The sequence below is a fragment of the Peromyscus californicus genome, unplaced genomic scaffold, assembly GCF_007827085.1.
Source record: "Peromyscus californicus insignis strain IS unplaced genomic scaffold, ASM782708v3 Scaffold_9__1_contigs__length_137607984, whole genome shotgun sequence".
NCBI lineage: Eukaryota > Metazoa > Chordata > Mammalia > Rodentia > Cricetidae > Peromyscus > Peromyscus californicus.
Window position 1 is genome coordinate 44,198,138 of NW_026294617.1, and position 19,613 is coordinate 44,217,750.

Consider the following 19,613-nt stretch of genomic DNA (forward strand, 5'->3'; position numbering starts at 1 on the left):
AAAACTGCTTGCACAAAATCAGGATGTCCCGGTCAGGAAAGACCTTCTAACTTTCCTGGGCCAACACTTCATTTTACAGATGGGGAAACTGAGACCCGGGAGATGAATGGTGTGAGTAAGAACACACAGGGAGTTAGCAGCAGGCCGAGGGAGACGGTCTCTTTCTCTTGGTTGTGCTGCTGAACTCATCTGGAAAAAAAAAAAAAAGACTCATGCCCTGGTCGTTGTTAAGGAAGTCATTCCCAGTGCTGCAAGAGTTTCCGAATCAACACTTTTACAGTCAGCAGCTCTTTTAAACTCTTTCACAGGGGCCTCTTAAACCTCCTCTTCTAGCTTCATGATCCAGACAGCATTTTTATTTATTTTCTTATTTTTAAAATTTCAGGTTGGGGTAGATGGTTTGCCACTGTGTCTTTCCTGCTGCTGGAAGAGAATGTAACAAATGGGTAAAGTGCTTGGGGGGTGAGGGTCAGACCAAAATGCCCACTAACATTATCAACTGCTTCCTACACACACACACACACACACACACACACACACACACACACACACACACACACCCTCCACTCTCCCACCCCATCACCGAGCCTTATGACTCAGGATTTGGCCTCCCAGAGGCCATCTATGGGATGTCTCAGCTGGAACATTTCTCCCCAACAGTTCCTGTACCACCATTTGTACCCTGTGCGTACTGTGAACCCCTTCACACAGTATGGGCCTTGTCCAGACTGAGGAACACAAAGTCTAAAGCACAGGGAAAGCCTAGGGCTTTCAAAGGGCTGCTGGAAACTGGGCGGGATAATAGAGATTTAGAACTCAGACAGTTCCAGGGCTGGAATGTGCTGGTAGGAAAATGCCTGGCTCCAGCTAGCTTCAGTTTTGTTTCAGGTTGTTACTATCCAGGACTTTGTGTCCAAGAGTAAAGAGAAATAGAATGCTAAGGGGCAGGAAATTGAATTTCAACTCCCTTCCATTTCTCTGTGATTGACATCTCTTAAGCGTTCCCATTTATTTCTTGCATGAGTCACTCAGGCTGGGCTTATCACGCTCTTAGGTAGAAATTGGTTCCTAGTTATTCCTCAAGGTGGGACTTATCTCTTCTAGTGAAACTCCAAGCTACTTCCCAAATACCCAGAGCTCTCTAATTCCCACAGACTTCCTACAGAAGTCTGAACAAATAGCACAAATAGTGATTAATAAATTCTTAACAGCCCATGGGTCAGCATCATAGTTCTAGACTTGTTTCAATCCATTCCATACAGGACCCATGTCATATTCATGAAGAAGTCACCAGACAAAATAGTGGAAACCCAAGGTTCACACCCACTGGACATCAGAGCCAGATCTCAGGCCCACACTTTCTGAAATGAAATCTGGCTTCCACTCCGTCTTCTGTCATATGACACAGAAAATATACTGCTGAAGAGATCTAAGTGAAAGCCAGCAAAGAAGGAAACAGTACTAGGTCATTTGGGAGCGGACTTTACAATACAGTCAATTAAAAAAAACAAAAACAGGAGCCGGGCGTGGTGGTGCACACTTTTAATCCCAGCACTCAGGATACAGAGGCAGGTGGACTTCTGTGAGTTTGAGGCCAGCCCATATAATGAGTTCCAAGAGAGCCTGACGATTATGTCAATGTCTCTGTTTTTAAAGCAGAAGTTCAGTTGTTGAATCAGAATAAAAACAGGTTCCTTTTTAGCTGAAGCACTAAATGTGGGAGGTAACTGGGTACTGAGGATAGGTGAGATAGATGTCTATGAGGCTTTTTGCTCTAGTATCTATGCAACATGGCCTCTGGGCTAGCTCACCACTGGAGTCTGAATGTGACATGTTCCTAAAGGTGCATGCGTTTGCACTTGCTTTTCAGTTAGCAGTGCTATCTGGGGAGGTTTAGGATCTTTTGGACAGCTATGTAGGTCTATAGGTGCAGGGCCCGGGCTAAGGCCCAGGTATCTCTGCTGCTTGATCCATGGGAACGTGACAGATATGCAGCAAGCGCCTATCATGAGCCAGCAGAGCCCCCGCTACCATGCTGCCCCTGCCTCGTAACTGTGAGCCAAGGTAAATCTTCACTCCTCTCTCGCCGAGTATTTAATCACAGCAAAGAGAAAAGTAACCAATCCGCTCACTAACGAGAATGTTGTTCATGCTCAAATATTATGCTGTACAATGAAGGCTCATGCTTCAAGAGGATGCTACAAGGAATAGCAAGCAGCATTTACTGAGCACCTACTGGGTACACGGAATGGTTCTGGTGACTTTCTTGGTTTTCCCTCAGATGACTGTGAAACCCTAGGTTCGTACTAAAGAATATCCTGTTTGTAAATGTCAAACCTATGGTGCCAGGAACCTTGACAGATGTGATAGTTAACCCTCGTGTCAACCTTGTGATTAACGAGTGAAGGCTAGGGAGGAAAGAGGTCATGAGCAAACTTGAAATCAGATAACTAACAGATGGCAGCGATGAGGTTTGATCAGATATTAATGTCTCCACAGCCTCAGTTTTTCCTGCTATTCCAGCGCTTCTCAGTGCTTATGTATATTAGTGGCGTGTGGTGATATATTGTGTATCCTAGCAAAGCTCAACTGAGGATCAGGGAGCAGAGCAAACCACAGCCATCACCTATTACCTCACAAACTCCACGAATCCTCCGACCGAAATCCTCTGAGTCCTCACCTGAAAGGGTCTCAGCTGAACTGCTTTAGTTCCTGTCCTCTCATGCCTTATATACCTTTCGCTGCCCTGACATCACTTCCTGGGATTAAAGGCGTGTGTGCTTCTCAGTACTGGGATTAAAGGGTGCGTACCACCACTGCCTGGCTCTGTTTCCAGTGTGGCCTTGAACTCGCAGAGATCCAAACGGATCTCTGTCTTCCAAATGATAGGATTAAGGGTGCATGCCACCACTGTCTGGCCTCTATGTCTAATCTAGTGGCTGGCTCTGTCCTCTGATCCTCAGGCAAGCTTTATTAGAGTACACAATATAGGGCCACAGTGGCACCTGAGAGCTTTTGAGTAATAGTGAAACTAGGTCTTGCCTCAGACTCCTTACATATGAAGGTGCAAGCCTCAAGTCTAGATTCTTAAAAATCTTTGTAAGTGGCTGGATGTGGTAGTGCAGATTTGTAATATAAACATTTGGGAGGTGGCGGCAGAAGGGTCAGGAGCTCAAAGTCATCCTTGGCTATATAATAGAGTTTGAGGCAAGCCTGGGCTTCGTGAGACTGTGTCTCAAAACAAAAGTAAACAAAGCAAAATTTCTATAAGTAATTCTCATAGGCAACCAGGGCTAGGAACTATATTAGCTATGCTGAGTCTCAGTTTCTTCAGTTGTAAAATAAGGTGTTTGGATGGACATTTCTAAGACTCTCAGTAGTGCTATAGTCACCGGAACTCTGCTAACACTGGGTCATTAACCGCTTAAGAAACCATTTGCCTTTGAAATTCATGCTTGTCACTCACACTGCCTAATACTCTCCCAACTTCCCGCTTAACTGCAAGCTAGGCATGAAACTCCTTAAACATTTGAGACATCTATGTAGAATATGGGGGCAGGCAGGCACGTGAGAGATGGCTCAGCAGTTAAGAGCCTTGACTGCTTCTTCAGAGGACCAAGGTTCAATTCCCAGCACCCACATGACAGCTCACAACTAACAGTAACTTCACTTCCAGATCCAGCACCCTCCTCTGGCCTCTGTAGGCACCAGGCATTCAGGTTATTTCATGTATGTTTTTAAAGACCAGGAAAATGCCCCGGTACTCCAAGGAGATTTCTGTCTTCCATCTTTCTGTCTTCCTTTCATGCTATCATTTACAGCTATTTGGTGAAATCTCCAACAATCCCACCTGTTCGGTGCTACCTCTGTTGTAGTTACATCAAAACGGTTTCAAAAACGCTGAGCCAGGAGCAGTGGCACATGCCTGTAATGCCAGCACATCAGAGGTTGAGGCAGGAGGACCCATGAGTTCCAGGCCAGCCTGGATTACATAGCAAGGCCATGTCTTAGCTAGGGCTTCTCTTACTATGAGGAGACGCCATGACCACAGCAACTCTTATAAAGGAAGGCATTTCACTGTGGTGACTCACTAACAGTTTCAGAGGTTGAGTCCATTATCATCATGGCGGTACATGGTGGCGTGCAGGCAGACATGGTGCTGGAGAAGGAGCTGAGAGTGCTACATCTTGATCCACAGGCAATAGGAAGTGAACTATGTACTGCACTGAGTGTAGCTTGAGCATAGGAGTCCTCAAAGCCCACCCCCACAGTGACACACTTCCTTCAACAAGGTCACATCTATTCCAACAAAGTCACACCTCCTAGTAGTGCCACTCCATTTGGGGGCCATTTTCATTCAAATAATCACATTCCACATCCTGGCCCCGAAAGGCTCGTAGCCATATCATAATGCAAAAACGTATTTAGTCCAACTTCAAAAGCCTCCATAGTCTGTAACAGTCTCAAATATATTTGAAAGTCTAAAGTTCAAAGTCTCTCCTGAGATTCATACAATCTCTTAACTATAATCTCCTGTAAAATCAAAATCAAAAAGCAGATCGCATACTTCCAACAAATAATGGCACAGGGTATACACTACCATTTTAAAACATAGGGAAGGGAGTAAAGTCAGGAAATACTGGACCAAAGCAAGACCAAAAACCAGCTAGGCAAACTCCAAACTCTGCATCTCCATGTTTGATATCAAAACACTCTTCAGCTTTCAACTCCAACTCCCTTCAGCTTTGTTGACTGCAACATACTTCTTTCTCTCAGGCTGTTTCCACTCCCTGTTAGCAGCCTTCCTCTGCAAGTATCCCACAGCTCTGACAACTCCAACATCTTGGGGTCTCCAAAGTAATCCAGGCTTCAACTTCACAGCTTCAAGAAATTGATCCTCTAGGCCTCCATGCCTGCCTTCAGCAGCTTTCCTTAGTCACAGAGGAAGAGTCCATAATCTCTTTCCTCTATCCTTGACTCTAAAACCAGAACCATGTGTCTAAAGCTGCCAAGTTCTGCTGCTTGTTGGGGCTAGAACATGGCCCCCTTGTTCAATTACATCTTTGCCAGCTTTCTGTTTTCCATGGTTTCCAACACTGCCTAAGCTTGACTGCCTGAAACTCGCTCTGTAGACCAGACTGGCCTTAAACTCAGAGATTCTTCTGCCTCTGCCTCTGGAGTGCTGGAATTAAAGGTGTCCACCACCATATCGGCTCTAAGCTTTTCTTTAATTCCTTTTCCCAAGTTGGAAACCTAGCTGGGTGGGACCTTGCTCTGAGGTCATCACTTCCTTTATTTCATTTCTTAATCTGTTTATCTCCTTGAACATCAGACTTGGCTCCATTCTGCTTCCTGATACTCCTTCTCTCCTCAAACTGTACATTTTGTATTTTTCCTTGCTTAACTTGTGCCTTTTCACTATAAATCTTCATTAACATTAACACTAATAACCACAAGACAGAATCAATACTAGGCTGTTGAGATTTCCTCTGCCAACAGAATTAATCCAAAACTCTTCACTTTAGCCTCAGGCTGACTATTTGGACAAGGGTGAAAGCAGCCACATTCTTCACCAAAATATCACAAGAACGATCTCTAGGCAACATACTAAAATTCTTCTCCTCTGAAGCCCCTTGAGGAGGCCCCCACAATTCAAATCTTCCATGCCTCTACTAGTACAGCCCATTAAGCAGTGCTTACAACATTCCACTGCTTTCCTAATCCAAAATACCAAAATCTAAATTCCTCCAAACAAGAACATGGTCAGGCCTGTCACAACAATACCCTACTCCTGGAACCAACTTCTGTCTAGTTAGGGTTACTATTGCTATGAAGAGATACCATGACCACAGCAACTCTTACAAAGGAAAATATTTAATTGGGGTGACTTGCATTTTCAGAGGTTTAGTCCATTACCATCGTGGCAGGACATGGTGACATGCAGGCAAACACGGTGCTGGAGAGGTAGCTGAGAGTTCTATGTCTTGATCTGCAGGTAGCAGAAGGAGACTATTGCCACATTGGGTGTAGCTTGAGCAAAGGAGACCTAAAAACTCACCCCCACAGTGGCACACTTCCTTCAACAAGGTCATACTACTCCAAGAAAGCCACACCTCCTAATAGTGCTGATCCTTTTGGGGGTCATTTTCTTTCAAACTACCACAGACCATGTCTCAAAAAAGGTTTCTAATCTTTGATCTAGAACTCTTCCCCTAGAAATCTATATGCTAAAAAATAAATCAAAAGCAGAAATTGTTTTAGAATGAAAGGTGTCCGTTTCAGTATTATTCATTATGATGGAAAACTGGAAATAACTCATATTCTAACAGTAGAAAGTCAGGATTTGGTAGAATATGATGGGAATCACTGAATGGGAAAATGGTTATTACAAGTTGCTCTTATACAGAGACAGGCACTCTCAAATTATGTAGAAAATTAACACACATAATGTAGAATGAAAATGTAGGGTGATAGCAGGATGTGGTGACCCATGCCTTTAATATCAGTCAGTACTCAGGAGATAAAGGAAGGTGGATCTGTGAGTTCAACACCAGCTTGATCTACGTAGTGAATTCTAGGACAGCCAAGGCTATGTAGAAAGACTCTATCTCAAAAAAGAAAAAAAAGAAAGAAAAAAAAGGAAAGGAAAGGAAAGGAAAATGTAGGGTAAAAAATTATACTTTATTACACATAGAAAAAAATTTTCTTCAAAAGTTAAAATACCTGAAGTCACCTTCATAATTGGCCCAATTTTGAATGTGTGAAGACTGAAATACAAGTGATTTTGAAGTAGATTTTTTTTTCCTTTTTTGTTTTTTTGAGACAGGGATTCTCAAGGGACAGTAGCCTTGACTGTCCTAGAACTCACTCTCTAGACCAGGCTAGCCTCAAACTCATAGATTCACTTGCCTCTGTCTCCTGAGTGTTGGGATTAAGGGTGTGCTCCATCACTGTCCAATTCTGAAGCAGATTTTGTCTCTGCAGCTCATGCCCAGGTCTAGACCTGTAGGTCATTAAACACTGAAACCTCATAATGAAAACATGAAACCAACAAACTGAATTTTTTTAAGGGTGAAAAAATCAAATACGGATTTAAAGTTAGAGTCAAGGGAAGGGAGTGGTGACTTCCTGGTTATGGGTCACTTATCTTCTTTAGGAAGATACCCCAAGTCCCTGGTCAAATATAATTTCCTAGATAAAAGACTCAAGAAAGACATGAGCTTCACAACTGGGTTAGCAGCAACACAGATGTCCATTTTCAGTGTGTGGCCATATTACTGTTTCTCTGGAACCTCGAAAGCTTCTGGTACAATGAGGTGCCTCTCAGGTGGGTTCAGGGAGACTGCTGAGATCCAGGTATAATTTTTTACCCTACATGATGCCTCCACTGTTTTAGGGTGCAGCACCCACAGTGAGGCCCTCAGCAGAGCCTGTCCTCCCGGCCTGCCTACATCACAGGGAATCAATGACCTTAGAGTTCCCCAAGTGGCAGCTGTAGGGTGCTGTGATACTGAACAGATGTCTCCCCACAAAGAGTATGTGGTGGCACAGAACAGTGGAGTTCCTGCCAGTAACAGACACTGACGCAGTGGAGTTGGCTGATGGGAACCCCTACTGGAAAAGAAGGGGGGTCAAGCAGGTAGCAGCCAACCCAGACAAAGCTGAAGAAGAGCAAACCCAGCAGGGCCTCTGGAAGAAGCGATGGTGTGAAGTACATGCATCCTGCATGATGTGCCAACAGCCATAGATCACCCTCCTTCAGACTTGTTTTAAGCATCTTGGACATCCACACAAAAGTGGCAACGTCTAGACCTGTCTTTTTGATAGACTTGTGTTTCTCTTTTGGAACCTTGCCCATGCTTACACTAAACATGCATTTTATGACCTCTTTAAAGGAGAAGGTGTTTGGGGTTTGTGCTTCTTGAGTGCAGTGCTCTGCCTCAGTTTCTCCTGAATCTTCCACACTACCTCCTATCATTCAGAGAAAATGGCTTTTCCCATGCTAGACTATCCAGGGATTGTTTCCTAATTCTGGGGAGCTTTGTTCCATGGGTCTACTTGTCCCCTGCTCTCCTCAGGCCCAGGTCATCAACTGTTCTAATTCTATGTCGTGGGATTTGCCTATCTGTATCATCGTAGTGCGACATGTTTATTAATCGTAAGCACTGGCAGACAACAGCAGACTGAGGCAACCACACTCGCCACGAAACTAGTTAGTTCCCTGTTTGACATCTTGTGCCTGCTCTGTTCAAGAATGTTCATGGAACTTGGCCCGAGTGAAGCTATGACCCCCCGCCCCCATTCACTTTACTATCAATGAGAGCTTTGTCAAGGCCACACTAGTAGACCAGATGGCCTGGTTGTTCATCACTGGAGCTACATTTATGCTGCTCAGATTCCCCAGTGTGTCGCCAGGCTCGTCAGATTTTCCACATCCTGGTGTTGGTAGCAGTTTGTGTCCACCTCCATGGGTCTCCCTACTTCAGGGTTTCTGCAGCTCGTACTGAGGACTCTCTTCTTTGAGCCTCCCCATCTGAAACATGGAGAAAGAATATCGCCAAGAGATCTTTAGAATAGCTTCTTTGGGGCTGGAGAGATGCTCAGTGGCTAAGAGCACTTGCTGCTTTGGCGAAGGATGTGGGTTTGGTTCCCAGCAGTCACATGGCAGCACACAACCACCTATAACTTCAGAATCAGTTCTGTTTCCTGGCCTCTGAGGGCACCAGGCATGCAAGTAGTACACACATGCAGACAGACATGAGTTCACAAAACAAAAATAAACAGATCTTTTAAAAATAAACTCTCTGCTGAGGCAAGAGGAAGAATCTGAGACATCTGTTTATAAGAAGTATTTTGAAGAATTTAGAATTTAGTTCCATTCAAGTGCTAGCTTACTCCCGAATTCCATTCCCAGAAGGGAGGTTGACAGTGGTCAATGCAGCCACGCCTTCCTCAGCAGGTGCCATCTCAGCAAGGCCACCACTGGTCCTTCACAGAGAAGACCCTCTAGCTCACCTTGAGATTTTACCCAATTCTCCAACCATTTGGGAGCAGGAAAACTGTGACCTAGGGCACATCAGAAATCTTGGGCATTTTTTCTTGTTTTTCCCTGAAGAAAATATTCCTTTCTTGTTCCTATCCTTACTCTGCAATTTATTTTTTTTGTTTGTTTGTTTATTTTTTGCACACTTTTTAAAAACAATCATGACCTGGCCTTATCTTTCTAGGGCCTTGATGGACTTACACAGCAAGAGGAATAAAATAACCGACTTTTATATAGCCTGGTTCATCATTGAAATACGCTTACACTTCAAATGGCTTGAGTTTTCATTTTTATTCTTGGCAAAGTAATGCAAAATTAAAAGGAGGAAAGATATATGATATTTAATACTAAGCTTTTAAAAGATGCCCGCTACCATTGCTTTGTACCTTGATAATAAAAGAGAATACAGAGGCTGGAGATGGTGCAGTGAATTAGGGTGCCAGCTGCCCAAGTATGAGGACCCGCATTCAGATCCCCAGCACACATGTAGAAGCCATTTGAGTCTGTAACTCGAGCATTGAGAGGAGGAGCAGACAGGGACTCTGAAACAGAAAGCTGGGTGGGGTTCGCTGGCCAGCCAGCCTAGCTGAAAAACGGCCAGGTTCAGGTTCAGTGACAATCTTTATCTCAAAGAAATACAATCCAGAGTAATAGACCAAGACATCTGTTGTCATCCTCTGGTCTCTGGGCTTGTGCACACAAACTCTTACAATACACAAACACACAAGGGACACAAATACTGTTTTTTAAATTTTTGTTTTGTTTTTGTTGTTTTGTGTTTCAAGACAGGGTTTCTCTGTGTAACAACCCTAGCTGTCCTGAAACTCACTTTGTAAACCAGGCTGATCTTGAACTCACAGAGATCTGCCTGCCTCTGCCTCCTGAGTGCTGGCTTAAAGGCAGAAACCACCATGTGTGGCTATAAACACTTTTTTAAAAAGATTTATTTATTTGTATTTTATGTGTGTGGGTGTTTTTGCCTGAATGTAAATGTGTGCACTATGTGCATGCAGTACCTACAGAGGCCAGAAGAAGGTGTTGGATCCTCTGGAACTGGAGTTACAGATGGTTGTGAGCCTCCATGCGGGTGCTGGGATCTGAACTTTGCCCACCCATGCCCCCACCCCCAGTCCTTCGGAAGAGCGTCAAATGCTCTTAACCACGGAGCCATCTCTCCAGCCTGATTCTTAAAGAAAGTACAGGAGACACTTAACATTTAAAGACAAAACAAACAAAAACAGGTGGGTAAAAGTGTGAGCGAGCCCTGGTGTCCCATTTTTAAGAAAACAGTCTCTGGAAGGTAGAGTGACTCGCGGGATTCAAATGTCATGTGGCCTCAGCACACCCAGGCACAAAGGCCCTGTGCTCTCCTGACAGTGCTGGGTGACAAACAAGGCCATGCTCTATACCAAGCTCCGCACCCCAAGGCCACATGTCAGGCCATGAGACTGTCAGAAACAAAGCCAGGAGCTGGTGACATCCAGGACTCTAGCTCGGGAATGTGGCAGCATACAGGGTGTGCATGCACGGCAGATTTTCTCAGGTGTTTCCCTGACATCTCTGGTCCACAGTCAGCTGTCCACCCCTTCCGTCTCTCAAGCTTCCACGAAGGAGGCACATGGGACAAAAGGGCTCTGGGTCCCAGGTGTGTCGTTCTAGTCCCACCACCTCTATCTCTGTGGCCTGTCCTTCCTAGGGACAGACAACATGACCCACAACAGCCACCGGGGTCAAGGAGAGTCACAAGGTACAGCCAGGAGTTGTTTTCACATTTGCTAAGACCATTTCCGTTGACCAGACCTTATCCTGCTTTATGATCAGTCCCTTTGGGGGACAGGTGCAGGCCTTCTCACTGTCCCCCCAGTCCCACCTGCCATTATTTTTTTTGCTGCTGTTCCTTGTGTTTCCATTTGCCTTACTGGACAGAGTGAAGCTTACACTTTTCCAAATGACAAGTTTGCCCAGCGATCTAAGAACAGCTAGATGATTGTGGGTGGTGAGGTCTACATCACTCTTGAGGATGAGGGGACAAATTTGATTCAAGAGTCCTGCAACCTCTCAGGGATGCCACTGCCTTGGACTGAACCTCCTGTGATAGTTCAGAAGGGAAGCTTTTGATAATGAATCTGGAAACTTGGGACATACCTGAACTGGTCACAACTAAATTGGGGGCGTTCAAATGCTTTCTATAGCCTTAAGAAGGACTGATGCATTTAATGATGATGATAACAATAATAAATTTAAAGACTGAGAGAGGCTCAGTGGTTAAGCCCCAGGTTCAGTTCCCAGGACCCATGTGGTGGCTCTCATTAATCTGTAGCTCCAGTTCCAGGTCACCTGATGCCTTCTTCTGACCTAGACAGGTACCAGACACACACGTGGTGCATGTCCATACATATGTGCAGATAAAACTCTCAGATACATAAAACAGAATAACTAACTATGTCTCCTGGGTGATTTCAAATCCAGGAAGGTTAATGCTGAAGCTTAACCTTCACGGGGACTTTAAGCAATGGCTAGGTGAAAAACTTTAAATTCTCTGTAAAACTGCTCTACTTGCAGCAGGCAGAGGTAGCAAGGCACACGTCTTTAATCCCAGCACTCAGGAGACAGAGGGAGGCTGATCTCTGTGAGTTCAAGGCCAGCCTGGTCTACGTACAGAGTGAGTTCCAGGACAGCCAGGGCCACACAAAGAAACCCTGTCTCGAAAAACCAAGGAGGGAGAGAGAGAGAGAGAAAGAGAGAGAGAGAGAGAGAGAGAGAGAGAGAGAGAGAGAGAGAGAGCGAGCTATCATAGACATTTGTTGTGTTTCTTAATATAAAATCTGCTGGGAATCTAATCTATTTGGGCTCAATTTCAAGAATTCCCTCAGCACAGCTTTCTGGCGTGGTTTCATCCTATAGCCCTTTCTCCCAGCCACCACCAGATTTTCTTTCTCCGTTATTTATCTCAGTTTGTTTTAAGGTACATATATCTTCTTTTATGATCTTCTGTAAATTTTTCCAGAAGTGAAGGGGTATAAAAACTAACTATCCTGCTTGTGCCAAGGTGGTTCCCCCAGTCTGCCGCCTCCAACGCTCACACAGTCATCCTGACCTTGGCCCTTGCTTGGATGGCATCCGCTTACTTGCAAAGCGCCTTACCAAAGGTCTACCCCAAATTTCACATGGTCCCAGCAAAAGAGCTTCTGCCCCCATTCTGCCCCTCTAAAACCCGTATCTTAGTCAAATGTACTACTGCTCTGAGTCACTCACGGTGACTGCTCTCTTTTATTAGCAACTGCTGACTCACTCACAGCACACCTTCTGGTTCTGAAAGCCCCGCCTCGGCCCAGGCCCTCGGTGCAGCTGCCGTGGGCTACGCTGGGCACCTTAGCTTGTGAGTCACTCCTTAGTTTCCTTCATGCCGATTCGCTTCCTCCTAAGTGTCATGAGTTGGACTCTTTGTTCAGTGAAGCCTAGTGTCTGTGCCTCCTCCCATCCCACAGGAAAGCGTCATCCCCTCAGAATGTATAGCTGCAGTCACGGTGTCTGTCCATCATGAGGAGAGCTGTCTTTCAGAAGACACTCAAGAAGCAACCGGAGAAAACTTTTAGATTGTGACCACCTTATAGAAAAGAAGAAGAGGAAGAAGATGGGCGGGGCTTGAACCTTGGCTTTGTGCTAGGCACTGCATCTAGAATCTGGCAAACTGCTTGTTTAGCCTTGCTAGCCAGCCTCTGAGATAGGCCCATTGATGCTCAATTTCCGGATGAGAAAACTGCCCCAGAAGGGACGGTGAAGGAAAGACTTGCTCAAGTTGTTGGACACTTGTCTTAGCCATTTGCTCCTGCTATAACAGAATACCACAGTCTGGGTAGTTTACAAACAATAAAAATGTGTAATAGTTCAAGATTGAGATACATGCAGGTTTGGTTTCTGGTAAGGGTCAGGTATTGGCTTAACATTGGAGCCTGGAATACTACATCCTCCAGAGATGGAAAATGCTCTTCTTCATGTGACAATAAAGTGAAAGAAAGAAAGAGAGCCCACTCCCGTGGCCCCTTAGAGCACCATGAACCAGTGCTCCCTCCCTTGTGACTCACTTCCCATTACACTGCACTTCCCAACTTGACTGCATTGGGATTCAGTTTCAAAGTAAGGTTTGAAGGGAAACTCAAGCCATAGCAGCCATTAAGTGGGGGGATCTGGGATCTAGACCACTATAATAGATAATGGGACCATCTCAATATTCATAAAAGTGCCCACAAGCCAGGTGTGGTGGCTCATGCCTGTAATCCCAGCATTTAGGAGAATGAGGCTGAAGGGCTACAAGTTCAAGGGCAGCCAAAGCTGCCTAGTAAGTACCTGGCCAGACTGGCCTACTTGGTAAGATCTTCTCAAAAAAAAAAAAAAGCCAGGCAGTTTGGTAGCACATGCTTTTAATCCCAGTGCTTGGGAGGCAAAAGTAAACTGATCTCTGTGAATTTGAGGACAACCTGGTCTATAAAGTGAGCTCTAGGACAGTCTAGGCTGTAAAACAGAGAAACTCTGTCTTGAAAAACCAAATGTGTGTGTGTGTGTGTGTGTGTGTGTGTGTGTGTGTGTGCGTGTGTGTGTGTATTTGCCCAGAAAAGCTAAAGCCATCAATATGCTCTTGAATCCTGGGTATACAGCATCCTCTAGTGAAGGCACATAAAGGAATTCTAAGGTCAGAGAGCCTGGGTTCAAATCCCAGTCCTGTCACTTGTGCCTGACCTTGGACAAATTTCTTAACTTCATGGGGCACCTGTTTTATCACTTATAAAACACTGAAAACTACTGGAAGGAGAAAATTAATCCAACACTGGATGATAAGCAGATAACAAATATCAGCTACCATCATCCAATTGCATATTATTTCCTCACTATTATTTCACTGCAGGATAGATTTTTCTTGTCCAAATAGTGGTACTTTTACGTCCCCTATCACTTGGAAACCATTCACATGGAATGGTAGATCCGATCATGGGCTCACCTTTGGAGTCATTGAGGGAGTTCTGAAACATGTTGATGCTTGTGTCCCATCCCTAGAGATTCTGATTCATCTCAGTAAGTAAGGAAGCTCTGTTGTGGGTTATGCTCATTGTTAATTTAAAAAAAAAACTGATTGGCCGACAGCAGGGCAGGAAGAGATTTGGTGAGACAGCCTGATGCCCAGAGAATGATGAAAGGAGGAGGGGCAGAGTCAAGGGAGGCTTGGGAATTGCCAGGCAGCCACTGAGCAAGCAGGAAGTGTAGAAAATGAGGTAGCAAGCCATGAGCCATGTGGCAAAGCATAACTAAAAGTATGAGTTAATTTAAATGTAAGAGTTAGCTAGTGGCAAGCCTGAGCTATCGGCTGAGCATTTACAACTAGTATAAGCCTCAGTGTGCTTATTGGAGAGCAGCTGTGGGACAGGAAAACTTCCGTTTACAAGGCTCAGTATCGTTACTGATTGGTCTCAGTGGTTCTCGGCATCGCCAGGATCACAGTCATCTGTGCATTCCAGTGTGCCTGGTTCCTGTAGAACAGTGGTTCTCAACTTTCCTAACGCTGCCACTCTTTATTCAATAGTTTCTCATGCTGTGGCGACCCCCAACCAGGAAATTATTTCTGTTGCTCCTTCATAACTGTAATTTTGCTACTGTTATGAGTCATAATGCAAATATCTGATATTTCTAATGGTCTTAGGTGACCCCTGTGAAAGGATCATTCAACTCCCCCAAAGGGGTGGCTACCCACAGGTTGAGAAATGCTGCTCTGGAGCAGGTTGTGCTGGAGTTCCATCACTCTAACCTGGGCTAGCTCCAAGGAAAGCCCTATTTTTCAGCAGAACTCTCTTTGTTAAGTGTTGAAGAACATCACACTAAGACTACCAAGTTGTACATTTCAATGATGAGGGTCATGAAGCCAGGAGCCCACAATACTGAATTCCTCTAGACTCAAGTTTCCCAGAAGGGTCACAGTTCCTGGTTTGTCTTCACTTGGGGTGCCACTGTCACAGGCCTCTAGTCATTATGCTCTTCTTTTCTGGGCACCACAGTGTGGGTACAGCATCCTTCGCCCTAGCCACCCCCTCTTCCTTCTTCCAGCACCCCACTTCCTTCCCACTGGTGGCCAGACTGTTTTCCTCTTGTTGCATTAGTATGAATGCCCCGTTGGTGGTTTTAGTTGAAGCTTGCAGGCCACAAGGCCACTTTGTCCCTTCCGTGTGGCTTTGCACGGCTCTGCCAGATTCCAGATGGCATGTCAACATTCTCAGTGAACTGGTACCTATTTCCTCTCTTTCTTATGGAGCAACTCCCCATGGTGCCCTGCTCTTCAGCACTGGGGCTCACTCCTGCCCACTTCTTCCGTCCATCATTTGTCTCTTTTGAAAATAATGTTTGCATTAAGCTTTGCCTTGGTGTGTCTCGAGATGGTATGGAATTTATGAACAGAGATGTTTCTCCAGTGCCACACAATCTACCCTTTGTCTGATTGTAGAACGATGCCAATGTAGCCTCTAAAGGAATGAACGCAGTCTGTGTTGGGTGGTTTCTTTTTTTTTTTTTTCCTGTTTTACTTGCCCACAGGAAAAACATTCATGTTTTCCTCATTGGGCTGTATGTAAACACCTATTAGGAAGCCTACATTAAAACTTTATAACATTTTAAAACTATTTATGCCCAGATAACTTTGTATTGGCTTTAAGCAAAGGAGCAAACCATGGAGTCATCAAAACAAGAACCAAAGACAAGAGCACAGAATAAAGATGGGGGAGGAAGCAGGAAAAAAAATGCTAGTAAACAGGAGGGAAAGTGGAGGAGATGGAGAAGGATGGATCCAGAGGGCCTACCTCCAGGGTAGGAGAAACGTTAAACTCCATCTTGGCCTGTGCTCAAGGTCAGCTTGGGCTAAACAGAAAGTCCTAAGACCAACCTGGGCTACGACTAAAACCTTGACTCAAAACTCCAGTAATAATTAACTAACTGACCAACTGAGCCTTGGCAATCAAGGCAAGAAGTAAACAAGGCAAATTCTAGTCTGTGATTGGATATTAAGAGGGGGTTAAATTTCACCTGATCCCTCGAAGCTGAGAACAGGAGGTAAGTAGTATGTGCCCATTGCATTTCTATTCAGGGGGCCCAGACCCATCTGTGATGGCTAAGAGACTCCATTTTGTGCTAGGCATCCATCATGTTACCACCTAATAGCAGTTTCTCTGACTCAAGTTCCTGGAAGATAAGTTCCTGAAAGCCCTGCCTCCTAGACCCCACCCAGAAACGTACAGTTGTGACCATCTGCTGGTTCCAATGACTAACTGCTGGTTTTGGCTTCTGTAACTTGCTTATGCAGATACTCAGAGACTATTTTGAGGTCACCTTGACCATCTAATCTTGGCAGAACAAAAAAACTCCTGTGATTTTTCATCTTTCAAAGCCCTTCCTTTGTGCTGGACAGGAGTGGTGCACACCTTCAAGCCCAGCACTGGGGAGGCAGAGGCAGGTGGATCTCTGAGTTGGAGGCTAGCCTGATCTACAGAGTGAGTTCAAGGATAGCTGGGGCTACCCAGAGAAATCCTGTTTCAAAAATCCAAAAACAAACAAACAACCTAAAAGCCCTTCCCCCCTCTGCCTCTGAGTTGCACATCTCTGATTTGGATTAGAGACTGTGGTCCAGCTAGCAGCTTTAATAAGTTTGACTCATTATAATTTAAATTGAGTCTGGTGTCTTTTCCTGATGGTTTCAAACTCTGTAACACATCCCCACAGAACTTGCCAGTCGTTGACCTCAGAAGCCAGATCAGTGTCCCTGATAGGCATGAGGTTGAGGAGGGAAAGATGAGGGAGACTTGAGGGATAGATATTTATTTATGCGAGTGGTCAGTATGGAGAGAATATGCATCATTCCATCCAACTGAAGAGATCAAAGAGAAGAGACGCCATCTTGCTTCCTGGCTTATTTTGCAGAGTCCTGGAAACTGGCTGGCCTCTGGCTATCACAGGACAGCTACAGAGCTCAGGGTTCTCAGGAGGGCTTGACCTGTGTCCCTAGGAACTCATAGGCTGTTACAAAATGCCTCAGCTTAGGCAGTGTTGTATGTGTTTGTTAAACTGAGCCCTGGCCCACATGGGATTAAAGGTGCAGTGGCACATGCCTTTAATCCCAGAAGCAGGTGGCTCTCTGTGAGTTGAGTTCCAAGTCAGCCTGGTCTATGTAGTGAGTTCCAGAGCAGTCAGGAATACAAAGGGAGACTCTATCAATAAAAACACAAAATAAAACAAGCTGCGCTCTTACCCACACTCCAGAGGCAAGCTGCCTTGATGACGTATCTTTATCTCTGAGCTACACCAGAGGCTTTGCTGATTAGCATGGTGAACACTTGAATTGGGCTTTAAGTTGTGAAATTGGGAGTTTTGAGGTTAAGTGAATTGGTCACAGTATTCAAGAGAATTTTCTCATATTGTGCCAACTGGGTATAGGTTTACGGGAGTCAGAGCCTGGCCCTTTAGGGCCTCATGAGACCAGATCCTAAGTCCTCATACCTTGTGGAGCTAGCAACTGACTAAGGAATCTGATCCTAACTCTTCAGTTAACCGTGGTGCTCAGCGGAGTCAGGGTCTCTCCATGTAGTCTAGGCTGCCTTTGAATGCTTCTTCCTCAACCTCCCGAGTGCTGGGGTTTCAGACACACGCCACCACACCCAGCTACCTTGAATCCTCACTCTATCACATTATCATGTTTTTCCTAAATAAGCCTTCAAGGCTGGGGTGTTTTATGATGGCCTAGCTACCTCCTTGTGAAGGAAAAACATCCTCAGGTCCTCTGAATGCGGGCAGCTACTATGTTCAGCTCCAGAGAACCAAAAACGGTTGAGCTGCCCGCAGTAGCCTGGGCTGATCATAACAAGAAAGCTAAGTTGGGGAACTCTGAAGTGGGACCCTGGACCTGCTGAGGACAGAGAAATTGTAAGTGAGGAGAGGGTGAGTGAGCTTCCCGGTGCTGGGTAAAGCTGAGGTGACCACACAGACCAAAAGAGCTTTTCTTCAAGGAAACAACTCCACCCAAAGAGACTAGCTGCTGGAGGGAAGTGACCCTAACAGAAAGTTGAGGTTTTTTTTTAATCTTTTTTTTTTTTTTTTTTGGTTTTTTTCGAGACAGAGTTTCTTTGTGCAGCTTTGGTGCCTGTCCTGGATCTTGCTCTGTAGACCAGGCTGGCCTCGAACTCACAGAGATCTGCTTGGCTCTGCCTCCTGAGTGCTGGGATTAAAGGCGTGCGCCTGGCGAATGTTGAGTTCTTATGGAGCAGGCTGTGAGGGGGCAATGTGAAGATTGATTTTAGTTTGTCACCTTAACGAGATTTGGAATGACCTAGGAGACATATCTGTAGGTGTGTCTGTCTGTGAGGATGTTTCTAGAGAGGTTTAACTGAGGTGAGAAGACCTACCCTGAACATGGGTGGCACCACACTATGGCTATTCATTCCTGGGATGGATGAAAGGGAGAAAATGTGAACTCACGCCTCCTCCTGTCTCTGCTTTCTGACCATGAATGCCGTGGGACCAGGTGCCTCACACTCCTGCAGCCACACAGCCGAAAGCCACTCTTGTTTTGAGACAGGGTCTCACTAGGTAGTGCCGAGAGGGCTTGAACTCACCAGGTCGGCCAAGCTGCTCTTGAACTTACAGAGATCCACCTGCCTCCGCCTCTCAAGTGCTGGTGCCTGTGGCACCATGCCCATAAAGAATCATTCTGACATTCTCTTTCCCACCATGATGGACTGCGTGCCCTCAAACCATGGGCCCAAATACGCCGTTCTTTCCTTAAATTGCTATTTGTTGAGTATTTTGTCAACAGCAATGAAAAAGGAGCAATAAATTGGCCATTATGAAAAAAAAAAATCTATGTAGGTGGGTGCTTCTGAAAGTTCCCATGCCACCCAGGCAGAGGGAGGCTTGGGTATTCACATTTGGGAGCTTCTGAGGAAGGCAGGCAGGTTTCTGCTTTCTAAAAGGTGGGGGGGGGGGCAGGAATGCTCAGGGGGGAGGCGCAGGCAGGGAGATGCTCCCAGCCAGGTAAAAAAGCTGTCTGTCCTTGTCTGCTTAGACAGAGAAGTCCAAACAGACGTCCTTCAGTGACTGCCAGCCAGCATGGCACAAAATGGCTGCCAAGTCAGAGCTGCCGGAGGGGTCACAGCCAGACCTTCCCAGGCCTGCTAATCTCCAATCAGTACCTCGATTCTCTCTGATCTTGGAGCGGCAGACTCTGCTGAGGCAAGTGTCACAGAACACCAGAGACAAAAGGAACCTCAGACATGGTGTCCCAGATGTTCTGCATCTGCCTCCTCTGCTGTGTGACCTCTCGGGGTGGCTGTTTCGTTTTTCTAGCCACAGTGTTAAATCATAATGTTGGCAGGCCTAGCTCCATTCCTGGTCAGGTTCAAAGCTAAGCTTTACTTTCTGCCTTCGACCTCACAGGCCCTGGGAAGGTGTTCCAGTGTTCACAGAACACGTCTGGCCACCTTCACCTTCCATTTTTGAGGTGGCATTGCTTACCAGCAAGAGCTCTAGGCCATAAGTCAGGAAA